This window comes from Coturnix japonica, chromosome 12 (assembly GCF_054131305.1).
Source record: "Coturnix japonica strain WE chromosome 12, WE-NBRP24, whole genome shotgun sequence".
In the NCBI taxonomy this organism is placed as follows: Eukaryota; Metazoa; Chordata; class Aves; order Galliformes; family Phasianidae; genus Coturnix; species Coturnix japonica.
Window position 1 is genome coordinate 9069753 of NC_140674.1, and position 18173 is coordinate 9087925.

Sequence of the window (18173 nt, forward strand, 5' to 3'; positions counted from 1 at the left end):
GTTAAATAGCGTTTAAAATATGCTACTTCCAGAACTAAAATTGCACTGGCAAGCAACAATACATGAAATATGGACATCAAAATTTTAGTCTGTGTGGACTTGGTGATTGCATTGACTCATTTGTTTGTCTGTCCAAATAATTATTTCCCTTCATATGCTGATGAGGATGCCCTCAAAACTGAGATATTCCTACATTTAGTAAAAACAAACAAACAAACAAAACACTGTTTATTGAGCCCCAATTTGATTGCTTCACTCTTTGCTATGTCACAGAATGTACTACCGGTGCTTTCTCATGTGCAGAAACCGATCTGGGGCAGGCCTGACATCTCAACAGTATGGAAACTGAACTCCAACAACTCAAACTGAATTCCTTCCAAGTGAACGTAGACCAAGATATGTTTCTGATGTTGAACATAAGACTTTTAATCAAGATGTGCTGCTACAGTCCATCAACCACAGTCATCGTTAAACTGCCAACTGAAACCTCTTCTTAAAGAGAAAATACTTGTCTCCCCGCCTGCTTCAGGTTGCTTTAAGTCACTGCTCTACTGTGGAATATAGCACCTACACCAGATGGGAGTTGAACTAGGAGCTAAAGCTCAGATACTTCCTACTCATCTATAAAAATGCCAATGGTACTTTATCTTTTAAGATTTATCTGGAGCCGTGGGTTCTTAGGCAACATTTAAGCCCTTGTGAACCTAAATCCATTCTATCACATCAGAATAGCCCAGATGGTCCGTCAGCTGCACTGATGTGGTGGATGAAGGGATTTCTCCTGCATCACTACAGGTATGGCTGAAGACAGTTGGACAGTAATCAAAACAGAAAATCAGCTATCACTACAGCCATAACTCTAGGATTTAGTCGTTCAGCTCATAGTGTCCTCTCATTAGATGCATATCTGTTGCAAAAGATTGCTTCACATGAAACAAATCTTGGTGTGCTAAAATTCTGAGAAAAGCCTTGCTTTCACATAAACTTACATTGGCCTTTCCTAATATTTTGTTCCTGACGGGAAAAAAAGCTTTACATCTAAAACAGCACTAATTGAGAATAATTTTTAAAGCAAAATTTGCTTTAAGAAGTGCAGTGACATACATAAAACACCTGTTATCATTTGCTCAGTCCAGAGTGGTATCTTTTCATACTTAATAGACAACTTTTTAAAGCATGAAACCCAAGTGATAAAGAGGAAATGGGATTGGTCTGCTTTATTTTGTCCTACTATTAGGACAAAATATTTAGGTCTACTATTAGGAACAGAAGTTTAATGAATTTTTCATTCCACAGTGATGCTGTGGGTCAGTGGTGGTGAAAGCACTCACCTCTGTGGTACAGAATTGCAATGAGCACAGCGTGCAGGCTCTTGCTCATTGCAGGTGAAAATGCACAGATAGTGGTGGTGACTGTGTTGAAAGATAGTGTTTCTAAATAGTGTTATTGTGTTCTTTCTATCTGTTGTAGTTTCCATGGAAATCATGAGGAGGTGTCACTTCTGCAGCAACTGATGTACTATCAAAGACTCATTAATGCTGTTGATTCACTTAGAAATAAAGACAAAAAACAGGGAAGCTTGCTAAAAAGAAATTAAGGTAATTCTTAAGAAATGAGTAGGAGGATATAAATTGGTAAACAGCTGCCAAAATCCTCGTGGTGAGGATTATTAATTTATACTGATCTTTCCGCACTATGTTCCCACCAGTAATAAAGACTAGATCTCTTGATGGCTTCACTGCACAGCATAGGATTCAGAATAAATGTTGTGCTACAAAACATTTCAAAACCAGCTGGGTAGCAGAGTAAACAGGTTCTTAGCAGTAAAGAGATCTCTTCAAAAACTGGAGTTCTGCCCAAGATTACAGAAGACAGCCCACATTCCTGCAAGCTACGTTGAGGGTCAGAGTCTTGATGAACGACACAATGAGCACAAAACTAACAAGCTTGAATTTTTCTCCCCTTGAACTCCCAAGCATAAATTATAAGCAGGAATTCTCCCCCAAACACTTGTCATGAGTGTGTGAACGGAGCCAGATACAACCAGCATTCAGCAATACCTGACTTGCTGATTGCCTGAGCAGACAGTTGGTTGACCAGATCAACTCATCATTTAAGTAACATTCATGAACCTTTGCAAATCTTTCATCAGACACTGCTTTTGTATCTCGTGCCTGTGGCAAAATCAGACATGCATATTTCACACTTGTATGTATCCATGTGTGAGAAAGTGCACTTGCAAACTATCAGCAATTGTTAGAGGTTTTTTTTTTAATCTTAAAATCTGATGCACAAATCTGTTAGTTAATAGCTGATTAGGAAAGAGATAATCGTTCACCCAGAAAATTCCCGTATGACAGCCTTTTACCAAGTGGCCACGAAAGCAAACTCATAAAAATAAAAATAGAAACTACAAATCCTAACAATACAAAGAGGACACAGAAGCCACTGTTCTTACAGGCACATCTGTATTTGGTCACAAGTGGTATCATAGTAAAAAGGAACTGAAATTACTTATGCTTATATGTTCTGAGATACCCCAGTTTCCACACCTCTTTGCACTTCAGTCAAGCCTCTTCCCAAATGCCTTCTCTTCATCTTGTTTCATTCCATTTAGCTTTAAACTTCTTACACAACCTGGCTGCAGCTCCATCTTCCAAGGCAGCGTCATATTTGCCTTGTTTGGTACTCAGTACAGCAGTGGGAGTGTGCACTTGGCACTGTGCACTGTCATGCTGCAGCTGATGGCTAGGCGAGGGCTGGTCTGTGAGCACATTTTAACACGCATTCTCTAGGATGAATCTAACTGCCAGTTTTTACATCATCACTGAATTCGGGCAAGGAAGCACTCAGTCTAGCTGCCCAAAACAATGTCTAGCCTGTAAATAAGGGTAGTAGTTTACAGTTCTGGTTGAATGTCATGTGTACACTGGTGACATACGTGGAAGTTAACTCCACTTCTTAGAAGAAGGAAAAACAAGCACCCATGAAATAGTTAAAGTACAATATTGTATTTACTAGGATATGTGAATTGCCACCCTGAATTAGTCTGAAGGTCCGTCAAGCATAGCATTGACAGATACCAGCACCAGACATTAAGGGAGGCTGTCCCTATGGGGGCAATTATAGACTAATTTACCCATCAGGGAAATTCCTTTTTAAGCTCCACCAATTATCCCCTCGAGGCACAGAGATGTACACATCTTATGTTTCTAATCCTTTCTAACATTACTCCAGATTATCTTATTTAATTTTTTTTTTAACCCTTTTCCAAATTTACTTACTACTACAATGGTCTCCTGATAAAAGCAGATTAACCAAAATAACTCGTTAGCTGGAAAACTGTTAATGAGAACTGCAGATGCATACTATATGCCATGGAATACTCAGCAAGACTTACCACTAAAAGAAAACACAAACAGGCAACTCTTAGGTACATTAAACTTAATATATGCCAGAAAATTTCCGTTTATTCAATACAAGTTGCATCTAGAATAGAAAATTAAGCATCAAGCCTTACAAAAGCAGCCTTTGGTATGTTCCCATCAAACACCAGTGAGCCTATTTTATGACTGTTTTTCCTGTTACAGGACCCGGTACACAATCCAGCTTCTCAGAGCTGCAGACGTAAGTCTGTCAGACCCGTAATTCAGCGATTTCACGGACAGTAACACAGGAGACTGCTGTGGAATTTCAGCAAGAGACCCCACGTTCACATGGAAAGCGGATAAAATGTCTTTGGCATCCCCCTGCAGTGGCCCCTTGACAGGAAGGCTATACACAGCTTAAGTTTCCTGCTAGCGGCAGAGCTGCTGGAAGTGGACTGAGGTAAGGAGGCATGGGAATCAGCTGACCAACTTAACAAATGCTTTTCAAGTTAGCCTCAGGAGCTGCGCACAAAAGGTCTATAAAAACAAGGCAGAGGTGCTGCCTGCTCTGTGCCTGTAACATGATGTAGGTCACATAATGGGATCCAGCAAGAAAGACCACATACTCAACAGGACTTAACAGCTGACCATACTTTGTTCTCGAGATTTGTTATATTCAAAGCCCAAGAAGAACTTGAAATAGTTGTTTCATCCAGTATACACTTTAAACCAATATATTAATTTGTTGGGATTTTGTTTGTAGCTTTGAGACAGTACATCACCATTCTAAAAAGAGAAAAGGGTCTGCAGTCACGTTAAACTATTAGCAACTTCTTATCCAGATATGCAAAACTACTGGGGGGATACAGGGGTAGTTTTTGGCAACAATATAAATATTCATGAAGGACAAAATCTCAGCTCTTCTCTGACCTCTGCAACTGCCAAGCCTTAAGTGTTTCCTCCTACTTTCCTACCTGTTGGGCAACTTGATGAGTGCACAGCTACTATTCCATGGGGCCATTCATATCTCGAAGTTGCCAGCATCATACGGGGCTGATCTCTACTCTTCTCTGCACTAACACACACAAAAAAAATCAGTCTCTTCCTCATCCAAACCTCAATCAACCTGTACCAACATCTCCCAACAGGCAGGCAGGCAGCACAGATGCTGGCTCTGAAAGAGAGCCACTTATCTCTCCCAGGCTTCTGACTGTGAATCACTTACTGTAAATAAGTTATTCATAGCTTCCGCCAGGGAGAGAGATCAGGTAGACTCCCCTACTTATCCACAGTTTTTAAGAGGCCAAAAGTTAACATAAAACCTCCCATGAAATGCTCACTGCTCTAACGTAGTATACACTAAAAATGTATGTGAATAATCAGTGTCATGGCTCACCAGATGAAGAACCAGACACGTCACATCAGTCCCAAAACTAATCCTAACATTTGTTTCAGGTCAAAAAAAACACCCATTCTCTACAGTCATATTTCTTTTTCAGTTGAGTTGGAATTGGGGATTTTTTTGCTCATTGTTTTATTGTTTGTTTTTAGGAGGATGAGGGTAAGAGACTCTTTTTTGTTTAATAAAAGCTGAAGAACTACATTCACCAAACAGCATTTCATCAGCAGCTGGAGTGATCATAGCAGTCACTGAAAACTCAAGTTCACATTCACATGCTCAGCCAAGCACAGAAGCTGTCTGAACAGAGGTCTCCTATGTCACACCAGCATTATACTCAGGAGTCCACAAACTGTATGAGAAGGATGAACTCACACACCTCACCTCCGTGTTAGCTGCTCCAGTTCCAACACACTTTTCTTCAACTAAAACCCCTTACTGATTTCATGAAAATCAACACAAAAAGAAAAATAATAATAATCATCATAATCCAGCACAAAACTAGAGCTGTAATTTCTTAAGACCGACAGGTGCTGCTTTGAAAGTCACACAAGAGGAGTAACAGGAATTATTTCCCATGATTTAGAGCTTCCAGAACAGAATAGACTATACCTATAATGCTACGATGGTGGGACTGAGCAGGGAATCATACCAAGAACCTCCTCAGCCAACAGTCCCTCCTTCTATATTAGGTACAAAAAGCCTGCTTACACCTGTTCCTCTCCAGCTGAAGAGCTATTCACTGAAAAGACAAAACAACCAAGGCAATGCTAAAACCATCCCAGCACCGCTTCCAAGGAAAGCACCAGGAGCTGGGGGATATACAGCAGAGAGCAACAGGAGCAAGATTATGGCTACCTGAAATGTCTCAGGCGATTCCATATACAAATGTTTTGTTGATTATAAACAGAATCCTATTCAGGTCAAAAAGCATTTTATAAGCAGCACACTTGAACGTCTAACTACACTCCAAGCATTTAAAACACTTCCACCAGTCATGGAAGAATTAAAAGGAAGGCGTCTGCTGGCATTCTGGTACTGATTCTCTTTGAAACAGAAAGATATTATTTCTCAATGTTATTGGCAACATTTCAAATCCAGTCAGAGCCAGATTTTAAAAAATGCCTCATGTAATTACACATCTCCCTTCTATGGCCACAACAGCAGACACAGAGCAGCAGCAGTGCAGCCAGCCTTCAGTCCCTCAGTCCAGGCGTTCCTGGCAGGCACAACTGATCAAACTTGAAAAATTCTTCAATTTTGGGAAACAAACAAACACACCAATAAACCTAAACATTATTCCTTCCCTTAGTTATTGTTGCTAGCAAATAGCTTATGTTTTATAGCTGGAAGGCTCAATAAAACACTTTTCCTTGTGCGATACCATCTCAATTCTAGCTGCTCACCTACAGAAAATAGTCATACCTTTCAAATTCCCAACAGAATGCTGCATTTCCTCACAGAAAAGTCCCTTTTTTCCTAGTCCTAACAAGTTTCCTTGATTAAACACAATTAGCAATTTGGTTGAGTTTCCAGTTTACTGCCTGGTCTGGCAGACAGTCCACATTTACCATGACTCCATATTTTTCTCTCTATGAGGGTCTTCAGAGGAATGCCATACACCGAGCTCAGTCGCTCAGGTAGAAGTCTAGTCACCCTGTACAATCAAGAAGGAAAATAAAAAACACTGCTAGTGACAGAGACCAGACAGCCCAAAGGCAATATTTTTATTAATTTGCTATGAAAATACCCTAAGAACTGGAGGAGTCTTCAATCAAGCTCCTCATTAAGACTCTTAAATTAACCCATAATAGATGTTGATCTGAGGCCCTACAGTACGTGCCTGCTTGTATCCCAGACAGCAGCCTGCCAAAGGAAACCAAAAGGTCTGTGAAACTGTTACCTTCTAAGAAATTTCTAAATAGAGCCACTTGGTTTTCTAGAAAGAAACTGAAAACTTGCAACCCAAGTAGAAAAGGCAGTCAGGACATTTGATAGAAGGATTAGAGTTCTAAGGAAGGAAGGGTCAAAAGCACCCAGCAAAGACTGCGGAGAAAAAAGAAGAATCTCCAGAAGTCTAGCTCCACTGCCCCCATGGCCAGGCTTGGGTTACACACACTGGGCAAGCTTACAGGGAGTTGATCTCGCTGAAGACATTTATCTGAGCCTACCATGCAACCAAAGTATGGTCAGATAGGTGGTCCTAGAGCTGCCTGCTAGCTAAAAGACATGCCCAGTACCCCACTCAAATCCTCACCAATTTCAAACACGTGTTTAAACTCAGGTTTATCTCTGCTTCCCCAGACCTGATATTACAGGAGATTGTACAGGAGATAGTTTTCACCTGCTGCAGCGCCACCACCAGAAAGGAAGAGAAAGCACATGCATGAGAGATTCTAGTAAAAATCACTTCCAAAATACATTACTTCCAGGAAATAAATTATGCTACCGAAGTAGCTGATCTGTTGGCAACTAGATCTAATCCAATACTTCCAGGAATAACATCAAATTTTAGTGGAAAAGGCTGATGCTAGATTCATTTCTGATAGCTTTTCCATGGTAATGCCAGAGATTTGGGTTCACAGGACTGTAAACGTCTGAGTTAGCTTCATACTGTCTCCACTTGTAGCCTAGTAGTATTCAGAAAGCCATTTACTGCAGAGTTGTATTAAAATAACTTGATCAATATGTGCTCAGTAAGGATTTAATTTAATAGTATGACACATGGTATCACAAGCTCTTGTGGCTGTTATAAAAAGAATTTTGATCTCACAGACTTTTGAGATGCAAAACACTTTAGTTTCCTTCCATAATTGTTTTAATGCACCAACTTTTCATTGTATTTTGTAGAATTCCTCTAGTTAATTTTCATTGAATTTTCAGAGTATTATTTACTCTATACTTTGGTTATACATGCAACCTTCACAAGCTTTTTCTCTTTGATTTTCTTGTTCATGTTTTTAATTCCCTCAAAGCCACTTGCATGCTTGCCAAAATTCTAACTGGTAAATAAGATTCTAAATCGATACAGAACAGAAGTTCTAAATGAATTTCTGTGAGTAACCAAAATGAAAGGACGGCATTAGGTTTTGATCTTAAAATCACTATAGAAATGCTTGAAGAAGTTTGTGATACCATATCCTCCTCTGCATTTCCCTCCTCTAACTCCTCATGTGAGTGGGGCTGCACAGAGCAGCACTGCTCCCTGACAGGCAGGTCTCCATTTCAGCGTAAATCCTTGTTGACTTCACAGCAGATGTACCAGTGGAAAGTTAATGCAAACAAAGGAGTAGGATCTCACCTCAGATTTCATTTCAACCTCCAATTTCATGCCTACCAATATCACTGCTAGTATTAAAGACAGGGGGAAAAAAAAAACCGAAGATTCTTCCAATACATGAGACTGATGCAACTGTTGCTTGCCTGTTTGGGGAAGCTCGAAATCTCATCCTATCTCTGCATGCAACTACCTCCCTTCCACACTCAGCTGTTAAGATGTTTCATTTCAAGTTGGTTTTGTGGTGATGTTGTTTTTTTTCCCCTTTATCTTGTTTTTTCCATAGGTAAATCAACCTACTCGTGAGGATGCAGAAGAGAGACACAGACTTGTACAAAGGATATACTGAGAATGAGGCACCTTGTGAATCCCACAGACACTCAGCTCTGAGATCTGAAAAGAGCTGCAAGTGGTGCATATGCTGCCTGCTGGCCTCCTGCACAGGGCAAGCACCATCCATACTAACAGACATATGCTTGTGAGGAAACAGACTAGGAGATGGTACAGTTGGTTTCCTTTCAAATGTATCTGTGAAATCATACAGAGAGTAGGCGTAGGCTTTTCATACTGAAACAAATATTCAGTGCAACCTTCTGAGACTCGGAGTGTATCCTTTGTAGGGACTTTGTTATTCTGATATATATCAGTTTCTTCTTCTTTAATTGCCTGAACTTCCACAATAGTTGGACTGCATGGAAATCAAAGTAGATTTTTTTTTTAATTATTTTTTTTCTTATCTGTCTAACATTCATGGCCAGAGAATTACTGCCCCCCATTCTACAGAGTACCATGAAGTCCCAAAGATCAGAAAAGCCAATAAAAAGACTTAAATAAAAAGAAACAAAAACCATATGATTTTAAATGCAGTTTGTTGATGCTGCTGGGCAATGCAGAATGCTGTACTGATGAGTGATTTTTTGTTGTTTATTGAATGGTGTGTTTTCACCAGTCATGACTGTTCAAAGAGGGAAATGGCCAATTTAAGGGCAGACATTTTATACAAAGTACTGAACCAGCAGATCTGTACAAATGCATCAATTCAGCCGCTTGTTTTAAATTGGCACAAGTCATTCTTTTGTTAAGAGAAGAACAAACCAAGACCAGCTTGTGACACCAAATCTTTCACTGGTAAATCCCAAGCCAATGCCTATTGCCCACCGCAAGAACAAGGCACTCGCCTAAGAGAGAACCTGAACCAAAGGAACCACAGCGATGCAAACACTGGCTAATGCACAGGCCACACAGTAAGTGCCCCTTGGTGATGCCTGGCAATGCAGGCAGCACAAGCCTCCTCCACATTCATTATCAAAACCTCGAGGCATCTGGAAAGAGCCACATTTCAGTGCTGCAATAGAGAGGCACCATCATTCCTGCTGCTTATCTTGCAGCAATCTCCTGGGAGTGCTTCTTCCTGCATAAACTGTAATTACAGAGGCCTAATCAGGAAATTCCATGTTATATTTCATCTTGTTAAGTGTCTGTGTTGCTTTCAATCCTCTCCTCCCCTAACAGATCTGAGTGAATATGTGGGGAAAAAAGAAAGAAAGAAGAAATAAGGGCTCCCCTTTTAATGCTGTGGGCTTGTTTCCAAGGCCACACAGAGAAATACAGGGACACAGTACTGTAAATGAGCTACAGCTTCAAGTCACCTAATACATCCGCAGCAACTGTTTTGGCACCGTGCAGTTGAGACAAAGTTTTTATTTAACATCATTTACATCATTTGTACTTACAACTTTTTTAATAACCTACATAGAGGCTACAATGATGCAGCAGCTGCACATGGACAGGGGAAAAGTTTCAGCTACTGAAGCTTTCTCTACATGTAAAAAATCTTTGTTAGCCTTCTGTCTGCCAGTATAGCAAAGCAGTCAATTTGGAAGAGAACCTCCTATGAACACCACAGCAGCCTCTGAGCGTTGTTGGCATCTTCCATCACTTAATAATGCATAAAGGAGATTTAAGAATGTTTATTTAAAGAGAATTTAAGTATTTATAATTAAACTGGCAATAACCGATTCAAAAAAATATTTGATCTCAAAGAGACGTTAGATACGTATTCTGACAGGCTCTTTGAGAACTACACTGGCAAGTTTTAGCAAAAACCTGGAAGTTTTGGTAGTGATACTATTAGCCTCCCCACCTTCTTCATGGGGTTTCAGCATTAATCAGATCCTTAAACCCTATCCGTAAAGCCTTACCTCCTGACTACATTTGTATCTATACCTTTTGTGTGACTGCTCAGCATCTCTATGGCCTACGAAGATGTATGCTTAAATATTCATTTAATTCTTCCATTATCAAACTAATCATTTATGGCCCCTTTATTACTATTATCCCCATTCCTTTTCCCAGGTCCAAAGGGAATTTATCAAAGATACATGTGTCAATCACATTCACCTGCAGAGACAACCTGCCAACACAAACTACATCTAGAAAACAGCATGAGCTCATCCTTAGCAATCTGCATATAAAGCATTTAGTTCATGTTATAGTACTTACAGCACACTCAAGGTAATGTGTTCTCATGCTGAACTTTAAGCACCTGATATGGAAACAAACACCTGCAGATTTCATAATGCTTACGACTGGGAGACTAATTCTGATGAGATTCAAAACGTGCCAGACAGGTCAGTTACTCACCGCTCCTCACCCAGTATACAATTTCTTGGTTGATTCCTTCACACCTCAGTAGCCCTCTCACATGGAGTTCCCAGCTGAAGTCCACACAGCCAGGTGAGCTTTGGGAAGGGCACTAAATCTAATATGTGCAATACAGACCTGGCAAAAATACATTCCATTTTGCCAGATTTCATATCTCAGTAATTGCTGTAACCCTTCTGTGCAGTACAATATGAAGAAACACATCAGGGCTATCATACAAACAAATAGCATTCAGCAGCAGAAAGACAATCCAGATCATCCCAACAGATCTTCAACTTTGAAACTAATAAACATATAGAAATTCTCCTGCGAGACTTGAAAAATCTCAGCAACATCACAATTTCCCAGTCTGAATTGCTCATAGGAAATATTTCTGAAGTGAGAAATTCAAACAGTTTCCAGAAAGCCTTGGATACTACCTTATTTATATCCACTGCTTAAGACTGTTGTGAACTAGTAACAGCCACATACAACACAGAGTATTGTATTGTTCTGCATTTCTTAGTTCTGCTTTTACACACTGATTCTGAAGTTAAAAATAAAAAAAAACAAGATAGATATGGGCAAACCACCTCTTCTTTTTATCAGATTTGAGAAGTTATAGAAGGATGACTCTATAGAATGATTGACTGTGCAGCTTTATGTGTGCAGGTAGATCTGTCTGGAGCGTTTCTCCATTGCCATTCAATAACCAGTCCAAGTCAAATACTGTACTTGGATACCCCAGCAGCTACAATGGAGTTAGTCTGGATTAAGTCTTCTGTCTTGGTCACACTGACTTTCATCAGAAGCACAGAATTGCTGCATGGTTACTGATTAGTAGATCATTTTCACATTAATTACAGACAGATTCAAAATGGTAGGTATGTCAAAAATGAAGCCGAACTGATGAGAAATTGTCATACAGACACCAACACGAGAGTACTGAACAAAACAAACACTTGCTGAGGAGTTCCTGACATGGCTTTCCTCATGCTTAAATTCACAATCAGATTACATGTTATACGTGTATGTATATATTTAGCCAATAGAATGGTCCCCAGTAACACACAATTACATTTGACACCTGCAGTGGGCTTCCTGGATTTCATCTATGATATACAATCAGGAAAATGACTCCCTCATATTCAGACATGGGGAGAAAAAAAAAAAAAAAAAAAAAAAGAATCAGTTTGCTCAAGCTTATTTGAGCTGTGCTTAGCCACAAGCTGTCCTTTCTCACATTACATCTTTTCAGCTCCTATTAGGCAGAACTTCAGCTGCTTTCACACAGCAACTATCAGTCTCCATTTTCTGTACTATCATTTACAATATTAATCATTTCCCTCCTAAACAGAAAAGAAAATACTCTGGCCACTGTGTGTCAAGAAACTAAACACCCAGGCAAATTAAATTTTGTTTGTGTTCCATTTAATCATATTGTTTTCAAATACTTCCATTTAACAACAGGATGCACCTGATCAAGAAGACAAAACACAGCATGTATTTCTGAACATACAGGGTGCACCTGAATGTAATTGGTGATAACCAGTTAATTGGTTAAATTAATAACTGGATACATTAATATGCAAATGAATCAATTGTTAGCATCCTGAAAATGTATGAAGTAATACTAGGCATGGATTGACTTCATACCCAAAGACATTTGTTCCATTTAAAGATATGTTAGTCATGCATTAGACTCATAAAGGCTTAAAATGTCTCTGACAGCACAGAGCGTGATGGCTTTCACAAGTAGCACATGCAGGTGGGACTTGTTTTACAACAGTAGCTTTATTATAAGTTGTTGAGAGTTCTATGTCAAATCAGGAATGATACTGCCTGCCAATGACAAAAGCAGAAAAAAAAGTCCCTATTTCACTTCTGCTTAGTACCCTCACTACTGTTTGTTTTGTGCATGTCTGTTCTATGGACTGCAGGCTGGTAGCAGGATGCCAAAGTTAGCAGCAAGTAAAGCAGCAGAGTATCAGAAAGCTTCTTACAAAAGGAACTCTGCAACCAGCTTTCAAAGCTACAGCATCAGGCTGGCCTGATGGCTTATATTACTTCAGCAAATTTACATAAATCAAACATTACTGTCCCCCAAATGCTGAACTCTGAAGTGGAAGTGCCCTAATTGGCATCCTTAGACCTGCCTTTCCAGCAAACTGCAACAAACTGCATATTAGGCATTGCTGGACAGGAAGAGAATATAGTAAGAAGAATGCCAACTGGCTACATTGCAACTTGATGCAGTCATAACTTAAATGCAGTGTAGGATTTTATACCCACACACACACAGGATACAACAGAAGTGGAAAAGGATCATATATTAGAAAAATTAAGGGCTGTTAAATTAAGTTTAGCAGTAGAACAAAGAAGCAACAGATGCTGCACGCAATTTGAAGTTAAACTCTGTTACTTCCTGACACAGGAAGCTGAAGATATCAAAGCTGATTGGGAGACTGCATGAGCTAATGGAAGATAAATTCAAATAGATTTCTAGAACTACAGATTTTGCCATGGTATGATTGTAAGGCAAGCCATCAAAATGGTTAAGCTTAAATCTGGAATTATCAACCAGAGCTACAGAAGTACATCAGAATGAACTTTAGCACAGTCCATACTTAGAATGAATTAGCAAGTGGCCATAATGCCAAGAAAATTACCCACTATTAAACTCAGTCCTGCTGTGACTGGATGGTTTCTGGCATCTTGGGGTGGGGGTGGGGGAGAGAAGGAGAAGGAAAATGGTAGATTTCAGACAAATATGCTGAGTTTAAGAAATGCTGATCAGTAGGAAGGATTTTAAGCATTGAGCCTTAATCCAGTGCAAGCACAACCCCAACCCAGCCCTCACAAAGCATATGTGAGAAATAGTTAAAAAAACAAAACACCATAGGCAACAAAAGTAAGTTAAAGGCATGAGGTGACAGGTTGGCTTGGTTTGTTGTGGCTGGGTGGTTTTTTGGGGGGAAGAGGAGATCCAGCTGTTGACATCCCTGTTCATTACAGGGAAGTTGGACACAATGACCTTTAAGGGTCCCGTCCAATTTGTACAATTCTGTCATTCTAAGATATTCCACGTGTTGTTTCTGGCAAGCACGTGCTTATTGCATCTTGTTGACATTTCACTGTTATATCCAAGCAGATATTTCAGGCTGCTGTTGATTATTTATTGTTAGACATGTAGCTACTATAGAATATATAATTTCTGTAAAAAACTGTTCAGGTAAAGAGACATGAACAGGGCCCACACTACAAAACAGGTAATTCAATACAGTGAGCAGAGAAGTGTCCAAGCATTTAGAGCTAAGGGGCAACCTTTGGACCTTGATGGCAGGTAGCAATTGATGCAAAGAACACTGCAAGCCACACCTGCATTTAACACTCCACAAACAAAATTTAGATCAAGAACTGGAGCCCTGGTAGAGCCTTTTCACAAACACAGCCTTAAGCTTGAAAATACATTTGAAATCTCTTGCTGTTGTCATTACTTTTAGTTCTAGGAAGATGTTCCTAAAAACGTGGATTTCAGAATCTTCTTCTGAATTCTAAGAAGGAAAAGACACCTATTAACTGTTCTACAGGCAATCAACAAAAACACTAAGTACTCTACTACCTCACACCTGAAATTCTTCCACTTCATCTTTTCCAGCTTTCCACACAAAACAGGTGTTAATTATCAGACTCACTACTGTAATACAACAGCTAAAGAATTGCCTTTAATTTGGCCTTCATTGTTATTTCAGCATCTTTAATCAATTAATAAATTATGTCTATTAAGAGACCCACAAACAGCTCCAGAAAACTATATTCAACTGCTTGCACTTGGACCTCTGCCATTCTTGGCAAGAAGAAAGGAATGGCTATTTGATAGTGAGGAGTTCTCCTTAACAGAGGAGAATTTTCTATGCATGTAATCATTGGTTTTCAAACCATGGATTCCACTCTTGGTTTTCCTACAAAAAAGGCTTTCCTTTTTCTTACAGTAAATCACACACACAGTATGCAACCTGGCTTTTTTTCAGGGAGCAGACTGCATCTGCATAAACAATAACAATCTAATGTTTATCAAGTCATTAATTCTGCATGAAAGCATGCAGCTGTATAAAAAGGCTTTTTTTATTTTTTTAAACCCACAGAAAATTCACATGTAAGTGTTATAATAAAGGAAGCAGTTGGATGATTGTAGATCTTGGAGATTAAAGATCATCAGGTTTAACAAATAAGGCAATCAAGATGCAGAAAACTTACTGAGAGTTTTTCACTGATTCGTTACTTCGTTTGTAATTGCAAGGTGTACTGACATACAGATAATTCCAGATCAAAAAGGATACTACTGTGTGATAAAATTAACCAAGGAAAAAAAAAGACTTGCAGTGGCATATAAATGTTAGTCGATAGTGCCATATAACTGCATGGAAGAAAAGCCACCTCTACATTTTTATTTTCTCATCGTGTCAGTCTTCCCTTCATTATTATATCCTTTCTCCTCTAAAATACAGGTATCAAACTGAAAGTGTATAGAAGTGTCTATGTGGACTTATCACAAAACCCTATAACTGGATACAGATGCAAGTGAAAGAACTTTGCCACAAACAAACAGCTCTAAAATGTCTACATTTCTTACACTTAGGAGCTTTATGCACTGAAAATTCAGTTATTTATGTGAAGTACTGAGAAGAAAGTGGTTAGAAAGACTGAAAAAGACATGAAAACATTACACTTCTGCTGTCAGTTTCCACTTTAACTTTCCTCATACATTGACGGCTCAGGAGATGATCACACGTGCATTCTTCAAACACTAACTGATACGAGAAAGAAGCAGAGTCTATACCACCTCCTGACAACAATGAAGAATCTCAAATATTGGCCTGGCATTTCCAAGGAAAATGGAGACAGTCTGACTGACAATTTGGCTCCTCCCAAGGGAGCCAGTCTGGTTACCATTCACCAATTATCGGGTTCCTCCAAAATGAAAAGGCACATGCAGTTAAAGAAAAGGAACAGGCAGTAAATCCTTTCTGCCATCACCACAGGACTGAATGAAACAAGGCAGTCCCCCTTTTCCTCACTTATAAATGGAAAGGCTGCAGGCACATGTTAGAGGCTACCAGCTTCTCTTCTGGCTTCAGTTTTCCCACCTTTTCCATTATGTAACATACGTTGTCCAGCTTCTGATCTCCTTCCTAATACTGATTAGCAGCCCCGTATATATTAACACAAACTATTAACTACAGGATGGACCCAGGGGCAAATATACAGCCCCACTGGCTACAGCAGCCCAAGCATCTGACCACAGAAATGTGCTATTCTGGGGCAAGAGCTGCAAACTTCCACAGTAACTTAACCAGCTTAGTCTACAAAGGCTTCTTTCAAGTTCAGTAGGGCATGGAATAATACTTCAAAGTCAGGATGGTAGCACCCAATCCACAGTAATTAATACCTTGCAATCAAACAAATTCATATCTCAAAAAATTCCTTAGCCTCCAGACAGCATGGAAAGTCATAAGATAAGGAAGAAAAGACTGTTTTCTGCATGTTTTATAAAAGGCACCAAGGCCGCCCCTACAAGCAATGAGCAATTGCCATAAATCTAAATGAAAAAAGCCTGTTCTCACTGAGCAAAGACAAAACAAGTCCCTGTATATCACAGCAGAAGAAGGAGCTAAAGATCAAAGGGTAAGTACCATTTCCTGCAATGTGTTTTTCCAGGATACAGCTTACTGAGCTCCTGAGCTGCTTTACAGTAGAGAAGGAAAAGCTCTGAAAGGGTGAGTGGTGTATGTCTAGGCTCTGGTAGATAAACACCCAGACACTTAAAAAATAAATAAATAAATTCATGACTATGTAGTGAAATCCATGTCTGTAGCAGTACAAAATTGCCTTTCCCTTCCCCTCTCTGCCCCCCTCCCACTGTGTTTTTCTAGTACTTCATTTGATACAGTCTTGTTCTCTTAGTCCACATCAAACTCGACTACGGATTCAAATACTTAAATACATACCTTATTTTAGCTCTGGGAAACAATGCTTACTTGATGGCTCCTGAGGGCAGTGGATAAAGGCCACTTCTCTACTCTATTCACAGCACAGTATGTAGTGCTCTCCTTAAAACTAGCATGCCCCGAGCAACTTTAGAAGATGATTGTGTACAGAGAAAAAAAAAAATCACTTTACACAAACAGCTGCAAACACAAGCAAGCAACTTTGTAGGAGTTCATGAAAGGCTTCAAAAATTCCAGCTCTGAAAGATAGTCCTCCTCACTGGGTTATATCCTTTACTTGTGTTGATTATTCCTTTGTATTGTAATACTTCTAGATTTCCTCAAGAGGTTCTTACAGAATATTGGAGATTGCAAGGGTTATGGATGCTAGTGAACGTTAAAACAACAAGCGAAGCCCTTCACACACATGCTGAACCTCCCAACACATCCAGAACAGTAGCTCTCAAGGACCAAGATACTTCCCTTCTGCAAAAGGAGTAAACAGAAACTCTGCTACTGCGGAAGGGTTACATACCACACTAAGAGAACAAACACAACAAGGAGCTACAACAGCAGGAGACCAGACCTCAAGATCCACCTTACAAACTGTCCACACCATAGCTCATGGGAGAGCGCAGGAGCAAGCACCTGCATGGTCTGAGTAACAAATGGAGCACCAAGCTGGGCCATTCACTGTTAGGGCTACACAAGCTGATCCCTTTACCAGATAACCACGGCTCTGCAGTCAGACTGAGATTCCAAAAGTACTAGTGTTATTAGCCCACAAAATTAACACAATTAAGAATCATTCTCTACTTCCAACTCACCAGTCCCCTGGAAGAACTGAATGGATGTCTGGTCTGCTTGCAGCAATCAGCAAGGGCCACAGTGGTCACAGTTATAAAGCTATCCCATAGCCATGGTTCCTTCCTGGAAGATTTTGAGATGCATAAGCATGAGAAAAAAAAGCTATTGTCATGCAGTAACTAAGTCTAACTTTGTCAAACAGTCACTGCAGCAGTGACTCTTTCAAAGTATGATATACTTTATTCAGATCTAGAAGCAGCATAGTTTCCACCAATGCTGTCTGTCCTATTGCCAGAACAGACGCTACTTCTTTCTCACATAAAACTATATTTTAGTATATTCTTTCATGCAGAAATCTCTATTCTTTCTTAGTTCTGTATTGCAAATTTCAGTCCAGTGGTTTCCATCCAAAGATTTATTTTAAAAGCACAGAAACAATAGAAACTGGAATAAAATTGTGCCATCAGAGCAGTGTTAAAACCATAGAATCTTTAAGGTTGGAAAATACCTCCAAAACCATGTTGGAGGTATCCAATGATCCACCCACCGCATTATGTCCATCAGTAACATAGCTACTGTTAAAAACCTCCAGGGATGGTACATCCCTGGGCAGCCTGTCCAGTACCTGACCACTCTTTATGAGAAGAAATCCTTCCTAATAATCAGCCTAAATCCCTCCTGGTACAACTTGA

The 18173-nt window shown here is 39.7% G+C and overlaps 1 long non-coding RNA gene across 7 annotated transcripts in view; it reads right to left on the reverse strand.

The window, feature by feature from the left end:
* Nucleotides 1–18173, reverse strand: part of LOC107318060 (uncharacterized) — a 213050-nt gene that overhangs the window by 130390 nt on the left and 64487 nt on the right. For 5 of the 7 annotated variants that reach the window (XR_014933549.1, XR_014933547.1, XR_014933545.1 and 2 more), the window contains exon 5: nucleotides 17502–17604. The exons of the other annotated variants lie outside the window; for them this stretch is intronic. This is a non-coding gene — a long non-coding RNA (uncharacterized LOC107318060). The remainder of the gene's footprint in view (nucleotides 1–17501; nucleotides 17605–18173) is intronic. 7 annotated transcript variants of the gene reach the window in all.